At 46.7% G+C, this 14,905-nt stretch overlaps 1 protein-coding gene across 3 annotated transcripts in view; it reads right to left on the bottom strand.

The window, feature by feature from the left end:
* The window catches only part of LOC120384921 (maestro heat-like repeat family member 5), a 924,418-nt gene that overhangs the window by 508,984 nt on the left and 400,529 nt on the right, over window positions 1-14,905 (bottom strand). The window lies entirely within an intron of this gene.

Raw genomic sequence — 14,905 nt, 5'->3', positions numbered from 1 at the left:
TTTGAACAGAAACAAAGTCATCGTAACAGAACATTGAGAGAGGATCAAAGCCTTAGGTTTTGAAAATAAATATCACATGTCAACATTTTTTCCATAAATGCTTCGGCAGCGGAGACCATTATCCTAAGATAACATTCTCCAGCAGAGAGATGATCTCTTAATTAGAGCAATATGTAAACTACTTTAGGATGCTTGATATAAATCCTGCAAACTGATTCATTGATACTTTTACTAAGATGAATTTTGATATCATGGGATGAAATCCTGGCCCTATTGTAGTTTATAGAATGAGGAGTACTCGTGTCACCTTAGAGACTAACACATTTATTTGGGCATAAGCTTTCATGGGCTAAAACCCACTTCATCAGATGCATGCAGTGGAAAATACAGTAAGAAGATACATATACAGAGAACATGAAAAAATGGGGGTTGCCATACCAACTCTAACAAGATTAATCAATTAAGGTGAGATATTATCAGCAGGAGAAAAAAAAACTTTTTGTAGTGATAATCAGGGTAGCAAACAGTTGACAAGAAGGTGTGAGTAACACTAGGGGAAAAATTAGCATGGGGAATTTTTTTTGGAAAAGTTATTTTGTTGAAGAATTGCAACTTTTAGGTCTGTAATCAAGCGTCCAGGGAGGTTGAAGTGTTCTCCGACTGGTTTTTGAATGTTATAATTCTTGACGTCTGATTTGTGTCCTTTTATTCTTTTATGTAGAGACTGTCTGGGTTGGCCAATGTATATGGCAGAGGGCATTGCTGGCACATGATGGCATATATCACATTGGTAGATGTGCAGGTGAAGGAGCCCCTGATGGTGGGGCTGATGTGATTAGGTCCTATGATGGTGTCCCTGAATAGATATGTGGACTGAGTTGGCAACTGGCTTTGTTGCAGGATAGGTTCCTTGGTTATTATTGTTGTTGTGTGGTGTGTGCTTGCTTCAGGTTGGGGGCTGTCTGTAAGCGAGGACTGTCCTGTCTCCCAAGGTCTGTGAGAGTGAGGGATCATCCTTCAGGATAGGTTGTAGATCCTTGATGATGCGCTGGAGAGGTTTTAGTTGGGGGCTGAAGGTGACGGCTAGTGGCGTTCTGTTATTTTCTTTGTTGGGCCTGTCCTGTGGTAGGTCACTTCAGGGTACTCTTCTGGCTCTGGAACACCTGGCATTGGCCACTGTCGGTAGACAGATACTGGGCTAGATGGACCTTTGGTCTGAGCCGGTACAGGCGTTCTTATGTTCTTATACTTGGGGAAAATGACTAGCAACCTGGCTACCATGGCATGAGCTACCTTTGACAACTGATTGCCTCCTTATTACCAGAACATCATTACAGAAAGGAAGCTTGTAATGAAACAGGGCCAGATGTGGATAGCCGGGATAGCCTCCTGCTGTGCTCATTTGGGTTTGTACTGTAGTACGGTGCAGTGTTTCTTTACAAAGGGCAATTGTTTGCTACTTTCCTTAGTAGGGACTAGGTGAAAATAAGATGAAAAAGTCCAGCTCTTTTTCTTGGATATTGTTTATCTGCTCCTTGCACATTCAGGGTTATAGCTTAGAACTTTCACTGAAACTGAAGTTGCATAAAATGAGTTTTGTTTTAATACAGTTTAATTTAATTACTTTCAATTCTCTGATAAACACAGCATTGAGTGGTGAAAAAGGGACTGTCACAAAGATAAGAATGGCAATAAAATATATACTGAAAACAACAGATGAGTAAGAGCTTCATTGTTTAAATAGTACATAGAAAGAAAAACTATTATATATTAAGAAAAAATAGGAAATTAACAAACCAAAAACCCTCATTTAACATTACTTACGTTTGCTTTCATCAATAAAATAAACCATAAAATAATTAGGAAATACAAAGTCAAGATTTTCAAAAACGATTAAAAGATTACGAAATTTTACGTTCTCTTGTTAGCAAATGTCCAAATAAGTGTTGCCCTGGGCACCCTTAATTCAGTCCTCTTGTGCATTTCCATGATGATGCAGACTTTCATTACCTGATCCCAGGAAGAAGATCAGCAGGAAGAAATGGAATAAGAGGAAAGAGAAGATGAGAAAAGAGGAAAGGAGGAAGAGGGAAGCCCAAAAGGACAAATTTCAAACACCCGCAGCGAGTCACAGATTCATAAATTCCAAGGCCAAAAGGAACCACTCTGGTCTGACTTTCTATTTGACATCGGACATTGAATTTCCCTGAAAATAATTCCCACAGAAATTAAAGCAAATTGTTTAGAAAATCACACAATCTTGATTTTTTTAAAAAAAAAGTCCAGTTGTGGAGGATCCAGCACAACCCTTGGTGAATGGCTCCAAACCCTCAGGTTAAAAATGCGCGCTTTCTCTCTAGTGTGAATTGGTCTAGGCTTCAACTTTCAGCCATTGTCTGCTCTTAACCTTTATCTGCTAAAGTGAAGAGCTCATTAGTAAATATTTCTTCCCTTAGGCTCACCGCTTAACCTTCTCTTTGAATGAGCTGCTGTACTCTGTCAGCACAAGGAGGGTTTTCTAATCCTTTCATCATTCATGTGGCTCTTCTGTGAACCCTGTCCAATGTGAGAGCATCTGTCTCAAACTGTGGACACCAGAAGTGGACACAATTTTCCAGGAGTGGTTGCACCAGTGCTCAGTATACAAATATGGAACCTCTCTATTTCTACTTGAGATTCTGCTCTTTGTATGGCTCCAAGAGTCACATTTGCCTTTGGCCACTGGGAACTCATGGGAGCTGATTATCCCCCATGACCCCAAGTCTTTTTCAGAGTTGGTGGTTCCCAGGTTTGAATCCTCTATCTTGTACACAGAGCCTATATTTTGTCTTACTTTCTACACAGGTGATGACTTCTTTCGACAAAATCTAAACACAGAAATGAAAAACACTCACAAAGAATCTCCTCCCCACCAATCCCCTTGGTCCTCACAGAGAGACAGCAAAGATGGAGGCTTGCTGCAACCAGGCTACAGGGGTCTCCGAGCTTCCCCCTGCCCCATCCCTGTCCTGCCTGGCTGTTGTCAAGGGAGCTCTGTGAGGTCACATCCGCCTCATCGTCTTTGCCCAATAGGCTGAATTCCTGCCAAAGGCCTTTGTGAAGTCACTGCCACACTCACCTTTCCCTTGCAGGCCTGATGTCTGCCCCTGGCCAGCCCGGTTCGATGTTTGAGTTGCACCCCAAGATCTCCCCACTTGGTCATTATTGATTCTGGGGAGCAAGCAGGCTACCCAGTAAAACAGCAGAGTCTGTTCCTCACCCCACAATGAGTTTTTCACAGAGGTGTCAGTTGAGAAACAATTTGATGGCCTAATCCGGCCTCTATTTCTCAGGCTATGAAATTTCACACACTTAGCACCATATTAAGCCCAATTGCTTGTAGGAATTCACTAAAAGGCACCTTCCAGAATGACAACAAGTTGTGATGTGAGGATAGCTGGAAACAGAGAATCCACCTTTCCCTAGGTAATTTGTTCCAGTGGCTAGTGTCTCTCACTGTCAAAAATGTGTGCCTTACATTTCATTTGAATTTCTCAGGCTTCAGCTGACAGCCATTGGTTCTTGTTGTGCCTTTCTTGGCTAGATTGAATTAGCCTTGCCCCATGAAATCCGATCTCCTGTCCTGCTGGGAGCCCTCAGGCAGGAGCACCCCAGTAGGTGCCTCCTAGCTGTTTGTCTTCTCGATTTGGGACAGGACTTCCCCTGTATGGATGCTCTCCGTAGGGATATCAGATGCACCTCCAGAGGCAGTGCAGAAGCAAGTGCACTGCATCAGCCTGTCATTGGGATCAGGGCTTTGGCCTTGGCAGCTTCTGCTTCAGCCACATCTCTGGGTGCCCAGGCTCAGGGCTTCTGACCCCTGTGGCCACCTCCACATTTGGGAATGTCTTGTAGTTTCAGAACGGTTGATGGCTCCTTCCCTCCAAGCCCAGGTCTGAAGGCAGGACGGCAGTGAGGGTGGCAATGCTGTGACTCTCCTACAACAACATTTGAACTCTTCCACTCTTCCATTTTGGTGGGGAAGCCCACCAAACAACATTTCATTGAGATGGACGTGTTCCCAGGGAATGTCTCAATTACAAGGAATCAACATTTCCCAGCTGAAATAAATGTTGTGCTGGAAAACTTTCTTTTTTTTTTTTTCTTTCGAAAGGACTTTTGGCTTCAGATTTTTTTAAATTTTTTTTTAGACTGTGGCTTTTCTGTTTTGTGGCACACAAGCAGACAAGTTAGAGAAAACATAAAATATTCTTGCTGAAAGTTTGCAATATCTTGTCAATTTGTTTATTAAGACCAGAACAATAGCACATAAGAACCCAAAAATCAGAGGGAGAGAACATAGGCTACTGCCTATAACAGAGAGGCACAACTCACTGGGTACCTGCTGACTGACTGGTGCTAAGTCCCAAGTTTGTTCTGCCTTACTGAGCTGCCTAGCATGCAAGCACGTACAGAAACGCTGCCCAACATGTAACGTCACAGTATTCAATTTTAACACAACTGCAAATACATCAGAGCATCAACATTTTCTGTTTTACAAGGTCTCTCCTTTTTTGGAACCCTTGTTTCTAAAAAAGCCATGCGAGACTTGAATCAAATTTCAGTGACTAATTATCATGTGTGTGGCATCATCATTAATGCGTGTTCTATGTAGTTAGGTTATTGTCTTCTTTAGGAAATTTGGGGAAACAGGAGCCCTGGGAAACCCTGTTCCCCTCCTCCCCTCATACACACTGCACATTTGCTGCTACCTGGTGCTGGCTGAGCAGTAGCATTGTGACATCAGAGAGGATCCACCACTCAGCACCCCGTCCCTCCAGTTCATTTGCATACTTGCGGAGAATGAATAGCAACCTGGCTACCATGGCAAGAGCTACCTTTGATGACTGATTGCCCTTATTACCAGAGCATCATTACAGAAAGGAAGTTTGTAAAGAAACAGGGCCAGATGTGGATAGCCACGATAGCCTCCTGCTGTGCTCATTTGGGTTTGTACTGTAGTAGGGTGCAGTGTTTCTTTACAAAGGGCAATTGTTTGCTACTTTCCTTAGTAAGGACTAGGTGAAAATAAGATGAAAAATTCCAGCTCTTTTTCTTGGATATTGTTTATCTGCTCCTTGCACATTCAGGGTTATAGCTTAGAACTTTAGCGGAAACTGAAGTTGCATAAAATGAGTTTTGTTTTAATACAGTTTAATTTAATTACGTTCAATTCTCTGATAAACACAGGATTGTGAGGGTATCCGTGGGGATATCAGACGCACTTGCAGAGGCAATGCAGAAGTGAGTGTGCTGGATCAGCCCGGTGTTGGGCTCAGGGCTTTGGCCTTGGCAGCTTCTGCTATAGTCACATCTCTGGGTGCCCGGACTCAGAGCTTCTGGCCCCCTGTGGCTGCAGCCAGGGCTGGGGCACTGGGCTCAGGACTTTCATGCCCTTCCCAACTCCTGACGGCACTCTGGGTACCTGGGCTCAGGGCTTCTGCCTGGCATCTGAAGTGAGAGCTCTGGGCTTCCCTTGCAGTTCCTTCTGGGGCTCAGGGGTCCATTTCTCTGAATGCCCCGAAAATGGTAGGAGCCGAGCTGTTCCCAAGTAATAGGTAGGAGCTGAGGTGCTACAACATGAAACCTCTCTGAGGCTCTTATCTGCTCCACAGGGACGTCTGTCTTCTCACTCAATTAGCAGTGGGAAAGGGGAAAACCCCAAGGAGGCTCCTCCTCGCGCTCACAGGCTGTCGGGGGCAGAGAATTCACCCCAAGGCTACGCTTGTGAGTCTGTATCATAACACACATGCACAACAGCACTGCACAAAGTTTATAAACGTCACCTTAACTCTGATGGTTCCTAACGTTTAAAGGCCCCCCGGGGTGCAACTTGGAGCTGGGGTACCGCTGAGCTCTCTGTCTCCCCAGCCTGGGCTCCCTCTCACACTGCTGCTGGGAGAAGATGCAGCTCGCCCCGTCCCTGCACTCACACAAACCTTTGCACAGGCAGGGACACACCCAGCTGCAGGGACCAGGAAGCTTCTCCCCAGCTCCCCAGCCTAGGTCCCCAGTGCTGCAGCGACTTGCCCTGGCCAAAAGCCTGACGGGATCACTTTATTACCCAGTCTGCTCCTCCCTCCAAGTGGAGAGGATCATGCACCAGTCTCTGGTCCTGAGCAGGTGCCCCAACCACATCTAGCAAAACGAAGAGTTTTAGGGGGAAATAGAACACACATTGATTAACTATGCAAAGATAGGCTTGAAGGGATTGTAAGCAATGAGCGCACAGCTCAATGCAGGTTACCCAAGAACTGAACCAAAAGAACCCTCTGCTTTGGCCTCAGCGGCAGATCTGGGGCAGTGAGAGCTGAATTCCAGACTCACTTTCCTGCTCAGCCGCAGCTCTTTCCCCCAGGTCTCCCTCGCCGGCAGGCTCCGGCTCAGCGGCTGGCTCCAGCCACCGCAAAGAGTCCCAACCCTCCCTGCCCCCCAGAGCTGGGCACAAAGGGGGCTAATGCAGATCTCTCCCCCATACAGACCCGGCTGGGGCAGCAGCAGCAGCCCAGGCACCCACCGGCCCCCCAGCAGCTCCCACACTCCAAATGCCCTGTACCGCACACACCCGCCGGCCTCACAGCTCCTCCCCACCCTCCCATGGTCTCATGGGCTCATAGACTCATAGACTCGAAGGTCAGAAGGGACCATAATGATCATCTAGTCCCACCTCCTTCACAACGCAGGCCACACAATCTCACCCATCCACTTCTATAGCAAACCCCTAACCTATGTCTGACTTACTGAACTCCTCAAATTGTGCTTTGAAGACCTCAAGCTGCAGAGAATCCTCTAGCAAGTGACCAGTGCCCCATGCTGCAGAGGAAGGCGAGAAACCTCCAGGGCCTCTGCCAATCTGCCCTGGAGGAAAATTCCTTCCCGACCCCAAAGATGCTGATCACTTAAACCCTTAGCATGTGGGCAAGACTCACCAGCCAGCACCCACGAGAGAATTCTCTGCAGGAACTCACATCCCAACCCATCTAACATCCCATCCAGACCACTGGGCATACTTACCTGCTGAGAATCAAAGATCAATTGCCAAATTCATTGCCAAAATTAGGCTAGCCCATCATACCATCCCCTTCATAAATGTATTAAGTGTAGTCTTGAAGCCAGATATGTCTTTTGCCCCCAATACTCCCCTTGGAAGGCAAGTCTAAACTCCCTAGTGTCCACTTGATTGCCACTGGTTCTTCTTCTTCTGCACAGCATCGCTCGTGGAGAACAAGGACCTGCACATCTACAGTCGTACTCTATCTTTGTTTCAAGAATGAAAACAAACTACCGCCTCAGAGGACCGGAACGGATTTCAGCTGATGGACAGCTTTGCTCAGTGTTTGTACATTTTAACAGGAATATATTGAATGATTAAATTCATTTCACGTCCCCGTTCAGCGGAACTCCTGAACATACAGGAGATGGATATGAAAATATAGATCAATTAAAAAAGAGGACATGTAAGAGAGCAGCTGGACTTGAACCAGAAACCTCTCGATCCGCCCTCAAATGCACCACCACTGAGTTCCCTGAGGCAGCTGAGTGTTGGAGCCAGTGATCTTGAAGAGTATGAAGGGGACACTTATTTCAAAGAGCTTCTCTTCCATTCCCAGACATGAGTGGTTTTAAAAATGGACTTTCATTACAATTTCTATGTGCATGTAAACACCACAGCTTGCACAATCCCCACAACTGCTCAGTCTCACCAGAGCACAATAACTTTGGAGGCCCCACCCCCAGCTCCCCAGCTCTGCGGCCTTTAACCTCTTCAGCAGTTCTCCAATGCCTTAAAGCCACAGGGCACAGCATGGAATTTGACCCCATTAATCCTAAATCAATTTGGATGAAAAATCTTTGCAAAAATATTTCGTTTTCCAAACCAAAAGCATCTCCCATTTGTGGCGTCCCCTTAAACTGTCTCTTCGCACACAAAGAGGAGACACTTCAATTTGGAAACGAGATAAGATGCTTCAGTCAGGGTAAGCAGTTGCTCCCCTTCATGATTGAAAGATCATAAAATGCCAGTAAAATTGACTTTCAGCCCTTACACAGCAGACCCCACTGACGGCATCTCCCCGGGGCCGGGTGGAGCCAAGCTCACCTTCTCAAACCTTCCCATACCCGGGGGAACGGGAAAGTGCGAGGCTGCAGCGCCACCTAGCGGCCACAGGACAAATCGCCGGCTGCTGCACCTGTGGGCACTGGGAGTTCACTTAACATGGAAAGCTGCCTAATGCAAGGTTGGCAAAACGGGGGTCTGCTGCACTACATCATCATCTGCAATGACTCAACCCGATAGGACACCTCCTGTGCTACGCTGCTACTAGTGACCCTCTCAAACAGGTCCCCATAGCTCCCCAGCCTCCCCCCACCAGGAGGCAGCTAGGAGAGGCTTGTTACACTGCTCTACAGCCAAAATGCTTCTGAAATAAATGGAGTCCAACTTTACTAATTCTGGGTCACTGAGAACGAAAATGATGCTTAAAATTCTTGATTGGCTCTAGTTTTCAAAATATGCTATTGAGTCAGTATTTATGACCCTTGACTTGGGAATGGCGGAGGAGAAGTGAGTTATAAAGGGACGGGATCTCAATTTAAACCAGTAATGACTAAAATACATCTTTGACTGGATCTATGAATAAATCTATGAATGGCTTTGGACAGTACTTGCTTTTTAGGCAAAACAATGAAGGATACAATCTGAAGCTGGTATTGCCTCATACATGATATGAATTGCATCATGTTATTCCTAGAAGTCATGGATGATGCAATCATAATGAAGCTGAACCAATTGCCCTATATCAGCTCTAGAAATCATACAGTGTCTTGCTCTCTTATTTGTCAGTGTTTGATTTTGCAAAGGGACCCATTTCTCTTTAGCCAAAGTGAGCAGAGATGCCTCGTACTTGTGTGAACAGTGCAGATAACTTGTGCTAGATAGTGCAGATAACTTGTGTCATAAGTTGGCAACCTCAGATCCAGGGGAAACAACTCAAACACCCAACGAGTCTGGCCAGGGGCAGGACATCAGCTTTGAGGGGAGGGGTGGGTGTGGCAGTGACATCACAAAGGCCTTTTGCAGGAACTCGGCCCGATTCGGGGGAATTGGTTGAATTGGCCTAAAGCCGGCCCTGGGTGCTGCTGCCTCCAGTGTGCGCTGGGAGCCGGGGCTGAGCTCCGGGCTGCTGCTGCGGTGCCAGAGGGGCTGCTCCAGGGACAGACGTTCGCTGAAGCACTTTCTGTGCCCATCCGAGGTGGGGACTTTCTCCAGCTGGACCCAGTCCCAGGCTCTGCTGCCCCTCTCTTTGAGGACTGGGGGAGTATTGGGGTTCACTTACCTGAGCGCCAGGAGGAAGCACCAGGGGCCAGAAGGACTCTGGGGTGGGGCTGGGAATGAGGAGGGAAATAAAAACAAGTCTGTGTTCTTTGTTCTGAGTTCTTAGCCGTCTGGACCTACCCTAGACCAGACGCTTAACCAAGTCTGCTCATCTTTCTGAACTAATTTCTTCTATTCAAGCTAGTGAGTATTAGAAGAACTGGGTAATTGCATATAAGAATCTTGTGTCTGCAATTCTGTGTGTTTGCATTGATTATTCGTAATTTTGCCTGTATTGTTTGTACTGAGGAAAAGGGAGAAATTTCTCCAGGGATTAATAAGATTAGACCCTATGAATGTCTATCTTGGATTCATAGAGATTGTGTATTTTTCTCTTCTTTCTTTTATTCTTTTAATAAACTCTTTTAAGTTCAGGACTTGGCTAAGTTCCTTACCTGTGGATTCAGGGGAAGGAAGCTAGGCGCCACTCTGTGGAGACAAGGATTGTCTCCAAGCAGAGAGAGAGCAGGAGAGGGAGGGGGGAAGTGGGCTGCTTCCCTGTGTGTAGAGATTCAAGGGATTTGAATCTGGGTTCCCCAGGGGAAGCTTGGGGGACAGGCCGTGCGTCAGACACGTTAACCTGACTGGTGGCAGCGAGAAGGAATCCTACCCTAAGGGTTAGGGTGGGGGGAGAATACCTGCGGGTCCCCTCTTTGAACCCACAAGCTCAAAGTGGGGGTGAGATCCCTAAAAAGGGAAATAAAAACAAGCCAGGAAAGTACAGAGCAGTTAGTTTAACTTCTGTGCCAGGGAAGAGAATGGAGCAAGTAATTAAGGAAATCATCTGCAAACACTTGGAAGGTGGTAAGGTGATAGGGAATAGCCAGCATGGATTTGTAAAGAACAAATCATGTCAGAGCAATCTGAGAGATTTCTTTGATAGGATAACGAGTCTTGTGGATAAGGGAGAAGCGAAGGATGTGGTATACCTAGAGTTTAGTGAGGCATTTGATACGGTCTCGCATGATATTCTTATCAGTGAACTAGGCAAATACAATTTAGATGGGGCTACTCTAAGGTGGGTGCATAAGTGGCTGGATAACCGTACTCAGAGAGTAGTTATGAATGGTTTCCAATCCTGCTGGAAAGGTAGACCAAGTGTGGTTCCACAGGGGTCTGTTTTGGGACTGGCTCTGTTCAATATCTTCATCAACGACTTAGATATTGGCCTAGAAAGTACGCTTATGAAGTTTGCAGATGATAACAAACTGGGAGGGATTGCAACTGCTTTGGATGATAGCGTCATAATTCAAAATGATCTGGACAAACTGGAGAAGCGGTCTGAAGTTAACAGAATGCAGTTTAATAAAGACAAATGCAAAGTGCTCCATTTAGGAAGGAACAATCAGTTTCACACCTACAGAATGGGAAGAGACTGTCTAGGACTGAGTACGGCAGAAAGGGATCTAGGGGTTATAGTGGAAACAAGCTAAATGTGAGTGAACAGTGTGATGCTGTTGCAAAAAAAGCAAACGTGATTCTGGGATGCATTAACAGATGTGTTGTGAGCAAGACACGAGAAGTCATTCTTCCGCCCTACTCTGGGCTGGTTAGGCCCCAAGTGGAGGATTGTGTCCAGTTGTGGGCACCGCATTTCAAGAAAGATATGGAGAAATTGGAGAGGATCCAGAGAAGAGCAACAAGAATGATTAAAGGTCTAGAGAACATGACCTATGAAGGAAGGCTGCAAGAATTGGGTTTGTTTAGTTTGGAAAAGAGAAGATTGAGAGGGGACATGATAGTAGTTTTCAGGTATCTCAAAGGGTGTCCTAAGGAGGAGAGAGAAAACTTGTTCACCGTAGCCTCTAAGGAAAGAACAAGAAGCAATAGGCTTAAACTGCTGCAAGGGAGGTTTAGGTTGGACATTAGGAAAAGTTCCTAACTGTCAGGGTGATGAAACAGTGGAATAATTGGCCTAGGAGGTTGTGGAATCTCCACCTCAGGCGATATTTAAGAATAGGTTAGATAAATGTCTATGCAGGATGGTCTAGACAGTATTTTGTCCTGCCATGAGGGCAGGGGACTGGACTCGATGACCTCTCGAGGTCCCTTCCAGTCGTAGAATCTGTGAATCTATGAGGTGCTAAGCAATAGCCAGCATGGATTTATCAAGAACAAATCGTGTCAAACCAGCCCTTGATAGCTACTTTAAGGTGGGTGCATAACTGGTTGGAAAACTGTTCTCCGAGACTAGTTATCAGGGGTTCGCAGTCAGGCTGGAAGGGCATAACGAGTGGGGTGTCACAGGGCTCAGTTCTGGGTCCAGTTTTGTTCAATATCTTCCTCAGTGATTTAGATCATGGCCTAGTTTGCAGATGACATGAAGTGGGAGGGGTTGCCAGTGCTTTGGAGTATAGGATGAACTCTCAAACTGATCTGGACAAACTGGAGAAATGGTCTGAGGTAAATAGGATGAAATTCAATAAGAAGAAATGCAAAGTGTTCCACGTAGGAAGGAACAATGAGTTGCACACATACAGAATGGGAAATAACTGCCTAGGAAGGAGCACTGCGGAAAAGGATCCAAGGATCCTAGTGGACCACAAACTAAATAAGAGTCAACAGTGTAATGCTGTTGCAAAAAAGCCAATATCATTCTGGGATGTATTGGTAGGAGTGTTGAAATCAAGACACGAGAAGTCATTCTTCCACTCTACTCCGTCCTGATTAGGCCTCAACTGGATTCTTGTGTACAGTTCTGGGCATCACATTTTTGGAAAGATGTGGACAAATTGGAGAAAGTCCAGAGAAGAGCAACAAGAATGATGAAAGTCTAGTAACATGACCTATGAGGGAAGATTGAAAGAATTGGATTTGTTAAGTCTGGAGAAGAGAAGACTGAGAGGGACATTACAGTTTTCAAGTACCTAAAAGGTTGTTACAAGGAGGCGGAGAAAAATATTCTCCTTAACCTCTCATGATAGGACAAGAATCAAGAGGCTTAAATTACAGCAAGGGAGGTTTAGGTTGGACATTAGGAAAAACTTGCTAACAGTCAAGGTGGTTAAGCCGTGGAATAAATTGCCTAGGGAGGTTGTTGAATCTCCATCCTTGGAGATTTTTAAGAGCAGGTTAGACAAACACCTGTCAGGGATGATCTATATAATACTTAGTCTTGCCTTGAGTGCAGGCGACTGGACTCGATGACCTCTTGGGGTCCTTCCAGTCCTATGATTCTATGATCCAAAGGTCTCTTCTTGCCTTAACGTCTACAAATCTCTGCAAAACTAAGTATGGGCCATTGAGCAGCCTCTGATGTTTTCATGTGTCGCCTGCTTGATGTCCAGAAGTAACACTGAGTGAGTGGGGGTGTGGGTGTGACACAGCAGGAGCAGCTCAAAGATGCAAAGGGGCTGTCCAGGGCGGTGACATCACACTAGCCTTTTACAGGAGCTGGGCTGATTGGTCAAAGGAGGTTGGGAAGCGGTGACCTCACAGAGAGTCTATGAGCAGGGGCAGGTAAAGAGGCTGCAGGGTGGGGGAAATGGCTTTGCTGCAGGAGTCTCCTTCTCAAGGTCTCCCTTGAGGAGTGAGAGAGAGAATACAGGGTCACGCCTGTGAGCGCGAGGAGGAGCCTCCTTGGGGTTTTCCCCTTTCCCACTGCTAATTGAGTGAGAAGACAGACGTCCCTGTGGAGCAGAGAAGAGCCTCAGAGAGGTTTCATGTTGTTGTTTCATGTTGTCATAGGTTTCCTTCATATGGACTGCATGACCAAGTGGAATTGATGGCAAAACATTGCCATTATGCAGTAAAACATCTTTAAGACTCGTCTTCGATGAATCAACGAACAGTCTCCACTCATGTGGATTGTGAACGATGTTGAGGGCTGCCATCACACCATGGATGTTGTTGCAGGCTACAAGATGGCCTTCCATGAAGAAGAATGGGACAAGATCCTTTTGACGGTCCCGGAGCAGGCTACATGAGGAAATCAGTCCTTTCGTTGGACTTTCTGGTAGAAGAGCCCAGTGATGTTGGAGCTCCCCGACCGTCAGTGACAAACGCAGCACTCCAGCAACTGAGCTCTAGGGCTCGCTGCTGAAAGAAAAGCTTCATGAGTGACAAAAGGCAAAGGGAGGTGCTGATCTTTAGCCAAGGGCAGGGAGCCCCATCCTCCAACATAGAGCATTTCCCTCGTTGTCTGTCTGTGCTGGGGCAGGAGAAATAACACGGCCTCCTGCTTTTGCTATTGCAGAGAGTCGGTTCTGACGGTCTCCTCAAACCCAGGGTGCGAAACAGGCCTCAGAATTGACTGGGTGTAAACAAGAACTACGCAGATAGACTGAGCCAGCTGGGAATTCAGATGTGCCCCTTTCCTGGAGAGATGGACTGAGCTGTGAGGGGACTGGAAGCGGAGCTCCCAATGTTTAACTTGCACTCGTTCAGCATCTTTCCTGCGAGTGCCGTCACTGTAGATTAAATCCTCCAGCCCAGGACTCCCCACCAGCTGTGGGCCCGACAAGCTTTCCCTGGGATTGGATTCTGTAGAACAGGGGTGCAGGGAACCAGCAGGTGCATCTGACTCCTTGGTGAGGTTTTGCATGCAAGATGTGTGTGTGTGAGTCTTTGTGTGTCGGAAGCAGTGAGTGTGGAACTCTCAGTGAACCGACAGAGGGCGACGGTGGTCAGAGAGAGACAAAGGAAGAATAAAGAGGCACCGATGGGCATAACGATGATGATTGTGTTGTGTTTCATTCCTTAGATGTGGTGCCACCGCCCGTCCCTTTAGCCTTGTAGTTTACCAAGAGTGAAACTAAATATCTGTTGAGATACAAGGGAGTGTGTGTGTCCATTCCTGCTAGCTGCACAGGGGTTTGATGTTGCTGCTTTCAATCCTCCGGCTCTGCCGGGATAAGGAACAATTGAGGCCGTCACTGAAGTGAAGGAGGGAGATGATTTTCTGACAGGGAGGGACGGCACCTCTCAAAGGTGTTTGGCAGGCAGCCTCCTTCCCAGGTCTGTCCCGACAACACCCAGTTGAAAAGGGACTCTCCTCAGCCCGGTGAAAACGAGCGACTGAGTGAGCGTGGGGGAGAGCAAGTGATGGAGGGAGATCATAGAACCTCAGGGTTGGAAGGGACCTCAGGAGGTATCTAGTCCAACCCCCTGCTCAAAGCAGGACCAACCCCAACTAAATCATCCCAGTCAGGGCTTTGTCAAGCCAGACCTTAAAAACCTCTAAGGATGGAGATTCCACCACCTCCCTAGGGAACCCATTCCAGTTCTTCACCACCCTCCTAGTGAAAAAGTTTTTCCTAATGTCCAACCTAAACCTCCCGCTCTGCAAGTGAGCGAGACAGGACCTCGCTGAAGGGGCGGGATGAGGGTGTTCACTTTTGTGGGGTCAGAAAGTTGGCAACCCCAGATCCAGGGGAAACAACTCAAACACCCAACGAGTCTGGCCAGGGGCAGGACATCAGCTTTGAGGGGAGGGGTGGGTGTGGCAGTGACATCACAAAGGCCTTTTGCAGGAACTCGGCCTATTGGGCAAAG

Source organism: Mauremys reevesii, linkage group 17 (genome assembly GCF_016161935.1).
Source record: "Mauremys reevesii isolate NIE-2019 linkage group 17, ASM1616193v1, whole genome shotgun sequence".
NCBI lineage: Eukaryota > Metazoa > Chordata > Testudines > Geoemydidae > Mauremys > Mauremys reevesii.
Note: the sequence above shows the minus strand (reverse complement) of the source record. Positions and strands in the feature narration are given on the sequence as shown.